Source organism: Mastigoproctus giganteus, chromosome 9, assembly GCF_048544385.1.
Source record: "Mastigoproctus giganteus isolate SK-2022 chromosome 9, ASM4854438v1, whole genome shotgun sequence".
Taxonomy (NCBI): Eukaryota; Metazoa; Arthropoda; class Arachnida; order Uropygi; family Thelyphonidae; genus Mastigoproctus; species Mastigoproctus giganteus.
In genome coordinates, this window is record NC_143583.1 from 44,463,231 (window position 1) to 44,481,357 (window position 18,127).

The 18,127-nt window shown below is 39.1% G+C and overlaps 1 protein-coding gene across 1 annotated transcript in view; it reads left to right on the plus strand.

Moving 5' to 3' along the window:
- The first annotated feature begins 8,014 nt into the window (after nucleotides 1–8,014).
- The window catches only part of LOC150080193 (uncharacterized), a 52,512-nt gene continuing 42,399 nt past the window's right edge, over nucleotides 8,015–18,127 (plus strand). The window contains exon 1 of the mRNA XM_090381325.1: nucleotides 8,015–8,128. The gene's annotated coding sequence lies outside the window, so the exon portion shown is untranslated. The remainder of the gene's footprint in view (nucleotides 8,129–18,127) is intronic.

The window sequence follows — 18,127 nt, forward strand, 5'->3', positions numbered from 1 at the left end:
CTTACTAGTTACAAATTGCGTGATGGATTTTCAAAGAGAATGAAATACGCTAGCCGTCAGTTGACCTTTTCATGTGGTCCTCATCTGAGACCCTTCTGTTCGTTCTGCGTCTATTGTATTTGGTATACCAGTCAGTCAAAAGTCCAATGTTTGCATACTCCTCAAACCAATCTCACGTACTACCTTACAAGTATATTAATCGTCCGTAGCATAATCTGCCACACTCAACATTTAAAGCTACTGTTCTTTGTTTGCACACTTATGCCACGGCGAGAGCAGTAATTGGATCGGCTATTGGACCTTCAAAATCTTGCGAGACACTCTTCATCTTTCCTGTGTTTCCCCACAAAGACTACGCTTCGGTGACCGCAAACAATCGGGCCAACCATGTTGTTTGTCTATTTTAATTCGCCTCCTTATCTACACCTCTGAATACCAATATTGATTGCTAAAAGATTGTGGCAGTTTGTTCAAGCATACACATGCACGTTCACTCTCCTATTGCTGTTTTTATGTAACTTCTTTTCCACTAAAGAAAATTAATGGGCATCATCTTTCACTTCATTATTGTGAATTTGAAATGGCAATTTTAAAATCCATTCTCTCTCTCTCTCTTTTGTTTTATGCGCTTTTTTAAATTTCATTCAATTTGTTACATTCGCTTTCCTCTTATTACAACTAGTGCAGTGGAAGGTTCGATTATAAATCCTCTTAATGCTCACTGATTTGGTAAAATCTATGTCCGCCCACTCAATTAAGCTTTGATAAATAAATGAACACAACAGTATCCATTCATTAACATCCGGTAATTGGATTTCCATCTAGAAATTACCTTAAATTCTGAACTAAGAATAGTAAGGAGGGCTTTTTGAATTTTGAAAGGGGCGAATAGAAATGCATAGCTTAAAAGGAATTTCAGATGTATGCTTTAGCTGATAGAAAAACGTCACCCCATTATGCCTTTTTTGTCTTAGCAACAACCAAGTTGTTGTACACGAAGGCCCTGTATTTTAATAGTATCTTAATCTGCATTAAGTAACTTCTTTGACGCCACTAAGGAACTATATATCGTAACTTTTACTGGCCAAAAGGATTCAATTGTTCAATGGGGAGGTCGTTATGTCGTTAAGTTGAACATCTGAAGCAATAAATTGCAGTAATGTGAGGGAAATGATCGCTTAATATAATATATATTTCATGCTCACGAAAATGAGGTAAAGAAAAATAATCTTCAATGGAAAGGATTCTTTTCTTAGGTCTTGTAAACAACTGGATTTGAGTTATTCTGAAAATGCACTCAGTCATCATAAAAATAAATATTTATTGGTTATTTTAGTCAATGAAATTACATGTACTGTTTATACTAGTTTAAGCAGATTGAAGTTCTTTTTTGGCTTCTGAGATAATGCAATATCTAAACCGGAAAAAAAAACTATAAGCTTTTTTTTCTCCTTCTGAAATAATCAAAGTGATCTTCAAGCTAAGTTTCGTCGACAAAATTATTCGCTCTCATCGAATCCTAGAAAAAAATTCTTATTGATATTCTTATACCAGAAATTTTAATCCAAACTGCCTGGTTACAAACAACTGAGGAGTTAACTTCTTGCTTACAAAACAAATCAAAACAAACTCATTAAACGCTGTACTTACCATGAAAATATTTCATAATAAACATAATTGTAGCGTCTTATCCCCTCACAAGGTCAGCGAGAAAATGTTTATTGTAGGTGACTCACAGGTTGGAGATCAGTAGTTATTTTGTGTATCTTCTTATTGATGTCTTTTGTCTTGTATTTGATGCACTTTGGACTAATTTATATTATTTATATTGCAAAAAGGGACTAAAGCTGGGAGAAAGTGTAATGGCTGTAGAGAAGGCAGCCGCCCGATTTCATTGGAGCATAGTTGTTCCACCAAGCAAAAGAAAGGTGGAACAAGCCCCCGGGAAAGGGAAGAAAGTCACATATCAAGAGAGCAGGGTGGTGACCGCCAAAGAGGTAGTGGTGGTCAAAGACCCCCAGAATCGTACTCTGTTCAACGATAGGATTAACAAATCCTATCCCGATAAGATTTGGGTCAGCAGATATATTGAAAGTTTGATTGGCAGGGTAGAGCCCGTGAAACATACGGTAGGACCATTCATCTGGCTAAAGTGTAAGCATCATCATGGTTCTCAGTATGAGAACCATGATGATGCTTACTAGGCTGGAGTGTCTTGAATGTCTTGAGAAGAGATCTTGGACACATTTGGCGAATGCATGACAGTACTGATCTTCTGTAATGATCAAGTGTTCATTTTCCTGTGGTAAGTCTTGGATCCTGGTGTAAAAGATGCTACGAAGATCCTCATAGAGTGGACAGATGTATAGTAGATAGTTCCAGTTCACACATTGTCTATTATGCCCATAGAAGTCAATTTGTCATTATTGGTACCATGCCCAGTTATTAGATACGTTTTGCGTAAAGACATGGGGAGAACCAGAGTAGGGCTTTTGGGGAAAACAAGTGAAACGTCGGAAAGAAATTTTTTGGTAATTAGACCCAGGTCAGTTCTGTCCATGTATCCTGCCAGGTCTATAGAAGCATGGTTGCAATTAGTTTTTTCTCCGTCTTGCTGCCATTGAGAGTGCTGATGGTATATCCAATGATGGAGGTTGGTAAGGACTCTATTACTGCCCTGGACAGGCAGTAATAGAGTTTAACGCAGCTCGGTGAAACCAGACCTTGGAGCCTTATGTAATGATTAGTGGAAAGATGGATTTGTAGAGCAACTTGAGAGTGCGGTGGTTCAACCCCCACTCTCACCGGATAACCCGAACAACCAGGGCTGTATAATTCCTGACCTTGGTAGGTCTTGTTTTTGGTTTCTTATGGCGCAAATTCGACTACGGTTATAATGCGCCACGTCACCCTGACCTTAGTACGGAGATGAGAAATATGTGAGAAAAAGATTAGCATAGAGTCGTCTTAGACGATGCCCAGGTGTTTAAGTTCGATGACCAGTTTGATTATAGCTCTTTATATTTTAATCTGTGGAGGTCTCTTGTTGTCTGCAGGATCTCTTGGAAAGGATGGGCTGCTTTTTATGAGGGGGGGATGTAGCTTATGCAGTTTGGCTCGGTCCTGCAAGATCCGAATGGCGTGATTTGCGATGGTTTCAAGAGATGTTTGAGTGCAGTGACCGATATGGCCAGGTCGTCGGCGAATGCTTGGGCGGTAACATGGCCCAAGTCAAGAGCAAGGTGTTCATATAGTACAGTGTTACAGAAGAAAGGGCACAGGACTGAGCCCACGGGGAATCTTCGGACAGAGCTTGTGAGTCTTCTGTATGGAGTGCACGCAAGATGCTCGGCCAACAGATCATATCAAATTCCCCGGCGAAATCTATTGCAATGACAAATAATATTTATGTGTTGCTGTTGTGCCTGTAGTGACTAGTATCGTCCTATGTGCAGCATCCTGGACGAAAACTAGTGGACATCAGATTGAAGGCATCAGAATCGTTGATACAATGAGCTTAGAGCCACGGTTGGAGAAACCTTTCGAAGAGCTTGCTGATCATGGATACAAGAGCAATGGCCGTGTAAGAATTGGATTGCTTGGGTGGTTTGGATGAGTTCTTAAGTAGGAGTCGAATATCAGTCCTCCATTCTTCCGAAAAGTAACCAAAATTTAAGCATTTGTTGAAAAGATCAGAAAGGAACTGGGGGTTGATCTGTGCTGCCTTCTTAAGGATTTCGGGATTTATATTAGGTCTGGTCCAGGGCATTTCTTGTTCTTCGTGTGAGCGAGGGTCTGCTGCAATTCCTCGATGGTGAATGGAGCTTCAGTTGCCTCGTTGTAATAATAAGTGCTGTTAGAGTGTCAGATTCCTGTTGGTGATCTTAATAGGGTTCCACGTTGTTGATAAACTGGACGTTGAGGATATTATTAATTTATTCTCGCAGGACGTAGTCATAATACCTTGGGGCGTGATGGTAGAATTAGTTACATCATCCCCTGGGGAGCCTGTTAGTGGTGATGCGATACACCACTCTCCAGAGGTCGGAGTTTTCAGAGGTGAATGCAAGTCGCTCTCAGGAGGCTTTTTTATATAGCAGTTCACACTCGAGCAGTTTTATCAGCGATTTTATCCTGCAGATCTGGACTCAGGCGGTCCAGGTGTGAGGGGAAAACCACTCGTGTGTTGCTGCCAAATGTCACAATGAACCTCGAAAAAAATAAAAAAATCAATGATTTTAATAATAATGATTATTATTAATGATGATAATAATTATTTCAAGTTTACACGGGAATAAATAATTGTGATTTATTATTAATTTTAATTGAAAAATGTTAATTTCAAGGTGTTCTCTGGATTAATTTGTAATGCCGTAATAATGTCCAAGTTTCTTGCAATAACCGACTGCACAAATTTAAATTTGGCAGCAATTAATGTAGACATGTGTAGTATCTTATAGAGGGCAGCACCTGAACATCAGTTTAACAGCAATTAATAGTGTATTTTTGATCATCCGAAACTGTACATTGTCATTTTAAGCACGTTTGCCTTTTTTGCCATATCTGTACGTGTGTCCTTCCTTCCACATGTAATAACTCAACTCCCAGTGGATGGATTTTCATGAAATTTTAATTTTCCCTTTTATAGACAGATTTGTCAAGCCAACCCAAATTTAATTAAAATCCGAACAATAGAAATTCGTTAATTATATATCACATAGACTACCCATATAGTGTATACTGTGGCTGAAGCATTGGACATTATGCTTGTTGATCGTGTCTGATTGCATAAATAATTTGAAAATATGGCAGATGTGCAGAAGCTAAATGTTCTAGGGTTGCGAATAAATCGTTGCAATTTTTTGGTTTTTGTTTTCAGTTTACGAAATACATAAATCATGAATTATTAGCTTATTATATTAATCAGTGCAGAAGCATTAAAACATGTTTCATCTGCTATTAAAATCCTGGAAGAAAACATACTGCATCACAAAAACGTTGACAATATACATCAATTGTTTATTTTTTTTTAAATCACAAAGCCTGAAATATGTGTTGCAGTTCATTCCCCGTTGATTACAAAGTATTACAAAAACGTGGAGCGAATGCTATGTTAGGAGGTACGTGTAGTAAAGTGAAAACAGTTACTTTGTAAAAAAGAAACTGCCTTCTGTTCATTAACTAACTTCTTTTAAATTCAGCTATAATGGTAACCGTCCCGAATCGAACACTTGTTTACATGAACTTCTTAGCAGGTAGAACTACCGTTATAGTTCTGTGGGGTAATTTAAAAGCACCCTGTATAATTTAAAGATGATAAATCTCTTTAACTATCTTTAATCTAAACACTGACCTCGAATGACTATTTCTCTGCATGAATTGTGTATTGTGCAGAGAAGCTACATATAAAGGAGTAGGAAAAGAAACACTACAATATAATAAATTTTCAGTTTATCCACATTTCGTGATTTCGGTATGTTGTTTTCGAATATGACCTCAGATTTTTTCATAGCTTCAATGGTTGCTCAGAAGTTAAAGAAAAGTATATATGAAATAATATTATAAATGATTCATTAATATTGTTTAACTTTGCATGGAACTGAGTACTAATCATTGCTACAACAAAACAACTTAAAATCACGAATATGAAATAGACACCCCTCCTCGATATAATAAAAAATCATTAAAAAGCTGAATTTTAACCTCTTTGGATTCTGTGGCCAATGTGATAAACCTAAAAGCAATAACTAAATATAGTCTCCCATCTTAGTTCAGCCTACCTTCCATGCTACCTCTTTTATATTGGCTGTTTATCCTGATCGAATCTCTCCACATTCTCTTCACTAACGTCGCCCAGATTTCATTTGAAAACGTCGAGATGACAGTGCAAGTAATGAAGCTCGACTGACGTTCTGCGTCCCATTTTCCAATAATTTCACCCAATATTAACAATAACTTTTCAACTAGTTATTATGAATTTTTACTCTTAATTTTATCAAGAAAATTAACTACAAGGCAAAACGAATGCCAGAAATTTCGCTCAGCATCGGTCATTTTGTCTTCCAGTTTCTTATAAAAAGCCAATACCTTCCTAACTTGTGGATCAATGCATATGCCACTTTGCATCAGATAATTTTGGAAACACAGACTGTATGTGCCTGAGAGGGTCACCCGCTGCTTTAACAAATTGTTTGACCATTTGCCCAGCTTAAGACGAAGTGGTGGAAGTAAGATTTTGTTTCTTGGAACCAATGTATTGCTTACTAGATTGTGTGATCACCTTTAATCCTTTAATCCTGATTTGGTGTCCTGATGTTCTTGAGGCAGAGGACCCAAAACGTAGTGAAAGCGCCTCGCAAACTCAGTATGAACCCGAGCATCTTAAAATCCCCACAAAAATTCCATTTATATTGATTATACTTGATATTCTCTTCATATACTTTTCTTTCTGTTGCCTTGTTTAATATGAAGTTTTTTTAATGTATTATACTATACTCCCAGCCAACTTTCTTAGTAACCCTGCAACATATTTACAATGCTATACCGCTCAACAATGTTGATGCATAATTATCTTAGATTCCCTCATAGAAGGTCAATTCATTCTCAACGTAATGTCCACGACATCGTTGGATTCAGACACAGAGTGCATATATGAAGCCGTTAAATATAAACATAAACAATTTTGTTACACAGTGTGGTTAAATTAAATTAAATTAAATATCTATAACACTAATAAATATACAATTCTATAAGATAAACGTCTTAAAGAGAAGGTTAATTTTCAGTGAATGAAACGGACTATAATTTCAAAAAAAAATTAATAAACAGAAGATAAATTCTTCTCTGTGTTTATTGTGCCCCGACAGCTACTTATTTTTGAATGATAAGTATTTAATGGTGAAAATTGCCTTTTTCTTTAAAACTGTGCAATGGCAAATAAATGCCTGGTACACGTGAAGTTTCGCATCCTCTCCATCTATTTTATTTTAGTTCCTGACGCGGTTTCGAATAACGGATACTGGTATTCCCTACGTTCGTGAAGATATCGATTATACGCCCCCTTCCCTTTCTTTTTCTGCCTCTTTAATTACTTTCTCATCGGGACTTGATTTATTATTGCTGTTAGTTTGAACTGAAAATGAGAAATAGACAGAGAGAGAATAGAAATGAAAGTTGACAGGAAAGAGAGAAGAGCAAAAACGATTATCATGTTTAATGTACCATCCGTATCTCACATATGATACATAGATGGATACCATTTTACAATAAATTTATTAGTTCATTTGAGAATCAGTTTTTTAAGACAAATGTTTGATTTAGCGGTGATTTACAAACAGAACATTCAAGATTAGGGATTGAGTAGTCAAGAGATGGGAGGATTTTTATTTAGTGACTTAACTCGATATGTTCTGGTAGCAAAGTTGTTAAGATCGCATCAGGAAGTGAGTTGTAACCAGATATTTAATTTGCTGAAAGAAGATATGCTGAAGAAGTAAAGTCCCATTTAGGTGTTCTTTTCCTTTGTAATGACCTCGAGGGAAAAGCTTCCATTAGGAATTTCACAAAGAAAGAAAAGTCGATGTCTTAATACACCAGAAAAGTTAAAGTGGAAGAGAAAGAGAAAGAGAGCGAGAAAGGGGAACTAGATACAGGTTACTTTATTCTAAATGGTGGGTCAGATAAACTCTAGACAGAAATATTTCCATAATTCAAAAGAAACAATGTAAAAAAGTAAATCCATAAAATGAAAGGTAAAAATAGAGAGATGAGGAACAGAAGGTTGAGTAAAAATGACGCGCACCCGAATACAGTGTGTCTTCAGAATGCGTAAAAGGAGCACTTTGTGACCTTCAGAGAGAAAATTGGTGTGGGACAGAAGAAAACCACCCACCTACGTTTAACGTTCTCCGTTGCGCCTACATTTTGCGCTTCTTCGATAACGAGTGAAGGGCGCGCGCAGAGAGAAAGTGACGTCACTCTAGAAGTGCGCGGATTCTGGATGCACACGTTTCACCGAGGACCTATAAAAAGGATGATCCGTCCACAGAATAGAAAGATCATTCAATCAACAGGCGGACGAAGTCGAACACAGTTCCTGAAATCTCCCCCGGACGAAAACCTTTTGTGGGTGAGTAGATATACATTCCTTAAATAAACAGAACTTTTTTTAAAGTTTAGAATTGCAAGCGAGAGTTTGATTAATGAAATTTTGGATCGTTTTAATCCGTTTTTAATTCCCGGGGTGTTGTCTGTGATGTCTTTATCTTTAAGTCGCCTTTCACTGGTTTCGAGAAATATTAGCACTAGTGAAGAATCATTACTAATCGATGTTCATTACTTGAAGCAGTTTGGGCCCAGCTCGAACTTGTTTTTTTTCATGCTTAACAGTAGATGTAAGGATGATAATTCCACCAGAAATCTTTTGATATATGCAAAGAATATTTATTTGTCTTCGTCCCTTTAAGTGAATGTCCTCTCGGGAAGTTATTTCCATGTATACTGCAAAGAAGCATCTAACTTCTTACATCTCAGCTTTCCTTGTTAGAATATTGCAAGTAGTCGGAGTATCTCTTTATATATGATACCACTTGACATCCTTTATCAGCTCTACTAGTCCATTGTATATATTTATTAGATGTCGGGAAACATCGGTTCAGAACCTGAGTTTATATCCCCATAATTAGTAGTGCTGAATTATAAATCTGAAACTGATATGACGTCTTTAGATATGATATAAGATGCAACAGTCTTCCCCTTTCTTCTGTGCCTGGGAAATTTATATAATTTGGTTGGAATGTATTTCAATCATCTATCATTTGCGATTGGTTTCGAAAGCTCTCGGTCCATCTATTTTTTTACGTTTCATTAACTGCTGAATGCTTTTTATTTTAAACACGTTTTTTAAACAAATATTTTAAACAGATGAGTGGAATAGAGTTATGAAGTACTGGATCTTCTTCTCTGAGGTTATTCTAAATAAGGAGTAAGTTAACATCCTGCCAGATTATCATTAATCTTCCAAAAACAAGAAAATTTCAATGTGACAAATCCGGAATGGACAGAGACTGTCCTGTCACTTCCTAATGCAGCTTGTGGATAGTTCCCGTTTTATGGTGGATAACTTGTTGCATAACAAATACTCTCAATCAAACGTCCAGGTCTTTTGTTTTTAGTAACACGCAGAACAATTTAAAGAATTCATGCGTAATTTTGTGAGTTCACTGTTACACTTCTACTCGCGAAATGGCACAGCAGCAGTCCCTATGAGTCGAAGAACAGCACGAACATAACCTTCTCAATACTTTCTAGAGTCTTGAAGTTCTTCAGCTGAGATGATAACTGTTGTTTCCACTGCTCGCTACGGTCGCCTGTTCTTTGGCTTAAGGTGCCTGTACTATGTCCCATCCATAGTCACTAGGACCATGGACTTGTCGTATTACAGCCTCAGATGCCGTTGAGCATAAAACCACAAATAGGCCAACCAAAAAAAAAAAAGAATTGACTTTTATCCAAGAAGTTATTTCTTTTTTTTTTTTTTTCATATCAGGTCAGGTGTTTCAGACAGATTCACATTGTGCAAACAATTCGGATAATCATTCAGACACACTTTAGAACACACTTGATCAGACTTCCTTGCATTGCAGTCTGCTATGGATCGTGGTGTGGAAGTGCCTATAGACAGACCACATGACTGTTATCCATGTGAGATCAACCACCGATCCGTCCTGATGACGTTGGTCTGCTAATACATTTTCTTTTGTGACAACCGTATAAGCTTGTTTGTACGGAGATCATCCTCCAGGGCTTTTCGTTTTTCTTCCTCATTGGTTAAATATCTGCCCATTCGTAAGATCGTACATATGACATTCTGTTGTCGACGTACATCTTTCCGTATGCTAGAGTTGCGTTTTTTATAATTAACTGAACAATACTGAGGTACGCTATTTGGACGCACCTATCACTGTGAACACCATATTACTACTGCTGCGCATCTTCATACATAACAGCCGACGTGCTCTATTATTTAGGACTCATTAGTACCGTTTTTCCTAAATTTAGATAATCGAAATCTCGTTTTCATTTGACTCACCCAAGCTGATATACATAATGGAACTCCAGAGGGAATTCGGAACTTATAGCAGACCTCGGTGTATTACCCTTAAGTGTAATACACTGTTCTCCACTACGGAAATAACTTTACATAGAATGGACCGATGATGGACAGTGGATACTTCCTCATATACAATAAACGGGAATTTATTTATTTATTTAACCTGTTGAAATTATTAGACGGGTAAGAATATGAAGTTTCATTTATGACTTCTGGCCAGGACAAGAGCAGAGGCTGCCTAAAGAAAGGAAAAAAAAACACATAGGATAGAGAAGAACAGGTAAGCCTGGGGGGGAGATGATGACAGGGAAGGCATTCCTCTGGCACTCGGAAAGTCAACGTAGAGTAGGTGGGAGCCCTGAAGGAGGGTGGGACAGGGTGCTAAGAAAAGTAAAAAGATGACAGGAAGAGAGAGACTGTTTACAGGGCGATCACTGAACACCCACACAAAGCGGGCCCAAGGGACCCGAAAGGAGTGGAGGACCCCACGGAGAGCAGTATACTGTCAACATGAAGGAGGTCAGGACAGCAGAGGTGCAAGGCAGGATCGCCAGTCGAGCGAAGCAGCAGAGGTGTCAGGCACAGGAGACCGGGAGGACCGAACAAGCAAAAAAGAAGCAAGTCAAGAGAATGTGGTGAGATCACGAGCGCCTATGGTAAGAGATATGGGCTGCAGCTAGAAAACTGTATTTTGGGTAGTGCAAGCAGGCTCAGTGTTCAAAGTATTTGCGTTCACGGTTCAAATTCCTTGCCTTTGAAAAGTACGGCGTTGGAAGACAGCTTTGGCATAGGAGGTCAAGGCTTGGAAGGTTTCTTTGGATGCGATAATCTGATGTTCAGGTTGCAGTGTCGTGATACCCAGCGCTTGTAGTAGGTTCAGTCTAAGGTCAAGATAGATTGGAAAAACGTTCATGACGTGGTGCCAAGTTTCCTCATCCACATAAGAACAGAGTGCATCTTTCTAGATTCATGGAACCCGCAATTTGCTATTAAAGACTCCATGTCCTGTGAGGAGAACAGTTGTCTGTAGGTTTGGATTCAGCCATGAAGTAGTTGTCTTATTAATAATAGTCACGTTGGGAAAACTTTTTTCCTGTTAATTTCACCTTTTTGGACTGGCTCTCCGCCTGAGCGCGCGAAGTCAGGAAAGACAACGTAGCTGCGCTCATTCTTTAGTAGCAGTTTCTCATTATACTACGGATTCTCTTGGATTTTAGTGTGGAGCCTGAGTCGGAAGTTTTTATATAAGGGACACATTTACATAATGTAGTTTAACTTTCTTCAGCTCTACATGAACATAGCGAATCGTTTTCAATTCCTAGCGTTGTTAGCGTTAACTTGAAGGGCCCATGTCCAGTTGGGAGAAAGGTTTCTTGCAAGCCTAGCGAGTACCAGGGAGGAAGCTTTGGACTCGTGAACCAAATTGTAGGGATGCATTTCTCAGTGACGAGACCTTTATTCATATAATCCCAGTTTTCCTGCCAGATTCGGGTGAGCTTTTCCACGATTCTCTTCCTTTCTTGCTTGGAGCTATTAACAAAGTCGAGCGTAATACCAGCTATCTCCGTAGGGATGCGCTTCTTCGGACTTCCACGTTCCAAATGTACTGAGCCAGCTAATGTTAGAGACGCTGAGGCCTTTGTTATCGCTAATGATCTGACATAAATCGTTTACTTAATTTCCGGAATAGGAGATAATCAACGCTCTCTTACTACCCTTGATCTTTTCCTCATTGACACACTGTTGCTGTCCCAGCAGCGTAACTGGCTGTTTTTGTTCCAATCAAATTCGATGACGTCATTAAAATGCACTGCCACGCGAAAGTCTCCTAAGGAACCTAATGAAATAGCACATCACTTATTATAATTAGAGAGCGTAGCTTCGATATTGTCATTCAAGCGGAACTTACTATGGCAGATGATTTAAGTCATCTCGTACTTGATAATTTACGATTCTTGTTTCATCCATTATGTTTTATGGATATTTTTCAACTATATAATTATCTTGCACTGTTTGCTATTGAAGTCAGTCCTGTCTTATATGTAATAAATAATAATAGATTCCCACGGGAGTCTTCAAAGGCAACTGAAGAAGTTGCCTTTGAAGACTTCTCCAAAGTCTTCTCCAAAGACTTATAAACATCAAAAGTGGTCTTGCCGTTGGCCACATCCAAAATCAACTTAATTCAACAATTCAAGATCACGGACAGAAATTGCACTAAGCAAACAGCTTCTAACAACAGATGCCCATAAAGATTCCAGAAAAGAGCTACACTTCCCGAAAACTTCCTCATTCATTTCATAACTATACTTGCAATCTCGATTATGTCCACTTCCACTCTTTTAATCTATCAAGTTCCGCTTAGTTTTTCTGACAAAATTTCAATTATCAGGTGCCTCAACTACTATTCATTTTCAGATACTCTAATTCGCTTTATGATTCCTTTCAATTAAAAAGTTGGTACTTGCGCATATGTCCCCTCTGATACTCCATGTCAGATACTTCGTATGGAATCTCCTCCTTTTGATGACCTCGAGCTTAGAATCTCTCTGCTCCATTTTAGCAAATTCATCTGTTGCTTAAATAAATCAACTTTTTGCTTTCATTTCTTTGAAACTCGACTGGGTCCAGTCTAAATTTCCTATAGTGAGGTAATTTTTCTTGCTGATTTTAATACTTAAAACTGCAGCTGGATTTAGCTTTCTAGTTACACGGAATCAGCTGGTGGTGATGCTGAGTCCTTTGCTAGTACTAATGACATCATACAGCTTGTTCATTTATTTACCAGAATACAGTCCCCTCTTTCCCGTTATCGTAAAATTTCCCCTATCTTTACCTTTTCCAAAGTAATGAAGAAATTCTTCAAACGCCAACTTTTAAACTATCTCCAAAATTTGCATAATATGAATGATCATCGATATGAATTCCGTCAGTGCCGATCCACTAGTGATATATTGACTTATGCTACTGGCCTTTTCACAAATCCGATGGAACAGTTTGGTGAAGCTTTTAAGGTTTTGGATCGTATTTGGTACGTTCTTATAAACAAGCTCTCATTTTCTGATTTCCGACTTTGACAGTTCCCTTACCTATTTTCTCTCTGGTCGCTCGCTCATTCGGATGAAATCGAAGGAGTAGCCAGAGAGAAAACTTGAAAACTATTTTTCACTTAACTTCTCTATTAATGCTAGTGTTCCTCAGGTTCAGTTTTACTGAACTTTTACTGGACCAGTTAACTTCCGGTTTAACAAAACTTCTATTCAAAATTCTGGTTTTGAGAAATATTTCTCCGCAATTTTCGAATATTCACCACCAATTCCATAAATGCCATTTTTCAATGGGGCAAAGGTAAACTACTTGACTGCAGCATTTGACTCAATAAATGTTCCTGCAATGCTGAAGCTACTTTCAGACCATTATCAAATCAAGGGAGACACTCTACAGTTCCTCACTTCACTCCTTCAAAATAAAATAATCCGGCTTACTGTCCACGGCCAAACATACGAGCGATGTGTCTCTTCAGGCGTGCCACAGGGTGGTGTCTTATCCGGCCTCTTATTTACAGCGCTCATCTCGCCGCTTGTTGAGTCCAGGCATGATACTCTATGCTATGCTGTTGATATGAAACTCCTCACTGATTTCCCCACATGATGATCTTATCGTGATAACAGCATCAATTAACAATATACTCCGGGAATTTGCGAACTACCTCAACCAGTTTGGACTAAAAATAAATCCAGAAAAGTCTGAATTTATGATATTCTCGTTAAAGAAAACGCCTTCCTATATTCAGCCAACACTATGCAATTCCCCTATTCCCATCGTCAAGAAACATACTGATTTGGGGGTTGTTTTTGATCCTAAGCTCTGCTTTGGTAACCACATGGAAAAGCTGTTCACCCAGGCAGCTCGACTCCGATGGATGGCCAAACAGCATTTGCATTATATTAATGAAGTAACGACCACCAGAAGATATATATAAAGCACGGTATACTCTCCGCTTCTATATGCTGCAGACGTATGGGCATCTGCCGCCCCTAGCACAATTCGACCACTCTTTTCTACTGAGCTTTGGCTCTTAAAATGGGTCATAAACAAACATAAACTTCCTCCACAGTTAAGGACAACTGAAATGGCCAGTTTGATAAAAAATCACAGGCTTCCCACGCTGATTATGATGAAATGCCTTACCACAACTGTAAAAATGATCACTGGAAAGATCTCGGCACCATCATTCTGGGACCTTTGCTCTTGGAGAGTCCCTCAGCCTTCCCTCAGACCGACTCCAACTCTATGCCCACATCTCAGCCGTCTCCACCTATCCGATACGTTTCTGCCATATCAGCTACTATCATGTGCCCAGTCTTTGGATGCTGATCTTAATAAGTTTTCTAGTGATAAGGAGTATAGACGCCGCATCCTTAAATTGTACTTCCCCGTCCCTGAGTCTGCTCCTTGAAGCTCGCCTTAACGCCGCAATCCAGCAATGCGACATGAAGATGGCTTACCAACCAACCTTGTAGTTTTCCACCTGTATATTCTTTGTACATTGTGATGTTTATAATTGTGTTATACTTTGAGTGTTGAGCTCTATTTACTTTTGATTCGTTCATATATGTATTTTATATTTAATTTATTAATTTCCTTTCTTACATATTGTAATATCACTGTTAACCCCTGGCCTTGTGGCCGTGAAAGGCTTATTGCAATGTATCCATTGTATTACTATTATTATTATTATTGCAATAAAGATTTCTAATACTTAATTTCAATCCTTCTAAAACTCAAATATGGATCCTAAACAATAGCCATATGTGATCTAAACAAGATCACATAGAAGCTCACTTTATGCTGTATTTTCTGTAGATACTTCCATAGGCAATGTTCTTCTATCATATCTCTGATTCCTCTACACTTTTCTAAACCAGTCAGGACTTAATCACTGTCCAACTCTGAACTCACACAACCAACGTTTTGTCTTCTTGTTTATCCCTTCACTGCTTTCTGGAAAACAACCTTCCTTCATGTGTTTTTCTCGAAAATTCAAGTGCAATGTCAACAAATAGCTTCTGTCTTCTCAACCTTCAACCCATGCACGGTACTAACAAACTATTTATTAGGGTCACCTAGAATGTTAATTCAACTACCCATGTGTATTGGGTCTGTAAATTGCGTGTGTTCTCTGGTCGATTTGCCTGTTTTTCTTGAAGAAAAACCCCAGTTTTACCGGGGGGAAAACCTTGCTATCTATGCCTGAGATCGACTAACTCAGCTACGGAGTGAAAAAAATAAGACTATAAAAAGTTCCTCGCGTCATGGACGGGATTCGAACTCGGCCTTTTCCAACCGGTGTGGGGAGGACGGTGATGAGAGCGGTATTAGAACATATAATACTTAGTACCCGCGCAAACCATGCACGGTATAAGGTATAAGGTATAAGGTATGTTAGTGTCTAACGGCTCCTGGGATTTCTCCCATCTCCGCGGGTGTACATTGTATCGGGGCCAGAGATTTGAAGTGTGTGGGGGTCATGTGCTGTATATTGTGTTGTGCCCTTTGTTCCTCCGGTCTATTAGCCGCCGAGCCCCTAGTGGGACCCGACGTTACCACACCATGCCACGGGGAGGCTGACCGGGTGTACCACTGTAGCTAGAGTACTCTGGCGGGTCCTGCCACCTACTTTCCTGGGATTTTAGTGGCTAGGACCAGATTTAAGAATGAGATGATCGCTGTTTCTTGAGCAACGGTTGTAATTTTAACAGAGCGTAGGGTTGTTCGCTGATAACTTGTTCTAGGGCCAAATAGGTCGGGCAGTAATTTTGATGTTTTTAGATTTAGACCTGTGGGGGCATGAGTGTGTGTGTATATAAAAATATATATACACACACACCCACACACAAATATATATATATATATAAACTAAAAAAAAAAAAAAAAAACGTTGTGCAAGAGAAAAGTAAGGGAGGAAGGCAAAAAGACTGGAGGGTAGGAAACAGAAGAAAGGGGCCAATAGAGAAGATGGCCCCTGATGACACTAATAATACTTAGTGATAATACTTAGTACCATGCACGGTACTAAGTATTATATGTTCTAATACCGCTCTGGTTTGGAATTTTCTAAAAATATATGCCAAAAGCATTAGCACAGGCATCCCATAGCGCGAAGTGCTTTCTGGCTTGTCGTTCACTACTATTTTAGCGCCCTTTGTGAATAGCAGATTAGACAAAATCAGTTAGACCTGATTTTGTCCTGAAGGTCTTTCCCTCGTTTACCGAAATGATAATCCATTACATTACAAAGTAACAAAAGCCTGCTTGAACTGGCTCAGTACTTCCAGCAATTTAGCCTCAAAATCAACCCGACAAAATCTGAGTGCCTGCTGGCCTGCTGTTTTTATTAAAGCCATCACCATCTATCATAACACCCATTCTTCATGATACCTTGATACCGATTGCAGAAAAACATTCAGATTTGGGAGTCATCTTCGACTCAAAACTGTCGTTCAGCTGCCACCTTGACGTACAGATTTCTCGAGTTAATCGCATAAAATATAAATAGTCACACTACAACATCTTGACGACGATTATCTGAGTTAAATACATTAAACCGTAGTTTATCTGCTAACACTAATTATTTATTCTGCTGAAATTTGGGCATCAACCGCCTCTAACACACTAAGACCGAGTTTTGGCTCATAAAACGGAAAACTAGATAACACAGACTTCCTCCACAACTACGTCTTTAAAGGCTTTCGGTACCTACACAAACGTTGCTTTATTACATTTATTAAACTCGCGCGGAATTTTTATGGGCTTTATCCATTACATGACTGATTTAGTTGATGTCAAGTTACTATAGCAAAGTCTTTTCTCTCTCTCTCTCTCTCTTTCTCTCGGAAACGTGAGTTTTTCATACAGTAAAACAGGGACCTGACCACAGAACACATGCAATTTATGGACATAAACCACACGGGTAGACGAGATAATTCTATTGGCCCTAACATGGCAGGTTCCCCCCATAGGGCCATCCTTCGCTCTACCATCACAAAATTGCCTTCATCTAGGTCTAGGAGATAGATTTTGTTCTGCACCAAATGCTATAGCAAGTGCATAATCTAGACATCAACCTCAGAGAACTTCCGTTGATCGTGTTTATCGTAAGTTCCGTTACAACTTTTTCCTCTGGAAGGTAACTTCTAAAGAATTCCTGTCCGACCAAGGACAATAGTCGGTCCTCCTTGAATGTGATAGCCCAATTTACACTGAGTGATCACCGAATTATGACCACTTACTTAATACCGTGTTTGGGCCACTATTCGCCTAGGTACTGGCGGATAACAGTTGCTATTCGCCTAGGCATTGACTCCACTACATGTCTGAAGACATTCGCCGGGACCTGTATCCATGATGCCTGCGTGGCTTTTCACAGTATTGGAATAGATGATGGGTGCGTGCCGGTACACCTCACTTCCCCTTTCAAAACAATCCACAGGCATTCAATTGGATTGAAGTCAGGCGAATTTGGAGTCCAATAGACCACCAATCAAGACTTCACTGTACACGAGTGGTTCGAGGAACCACTCATGAACAGTGCGGGCCCGATGACACGGCGCATTATCGTCTTGAAAGATCCTGTTTCTGTCTGGGAAAAAATACAAACATGACAGGATGCACAACGTTTCCTAAGACATGTGGATATTTGCATATGTAAAGGGCGGCTCCTAGAATTAATGTCCGAATCCCTTCATACGAGGGGTTTCCGAAAAGTAAGGTAACACATTTTTTCTCTTAATAATGGTGAAAGGGAATGAGATGAAACGCGGTGGACAGATAGACCCGTTAATAACATACAAAAAGACCGCCAGTGCAGTGTTGCGGTACTGTCGCCTCACAACAGATTCCAGTTGCGAAATAGCGGCTACCGTGCGAGTGGGGTCCAAAACAGGTGTGCGTGAAGTTATTCGCTTTTTGCAAGCATAAGGGTGTTCACCAAGTGACATTCACCGTGAACTGGTT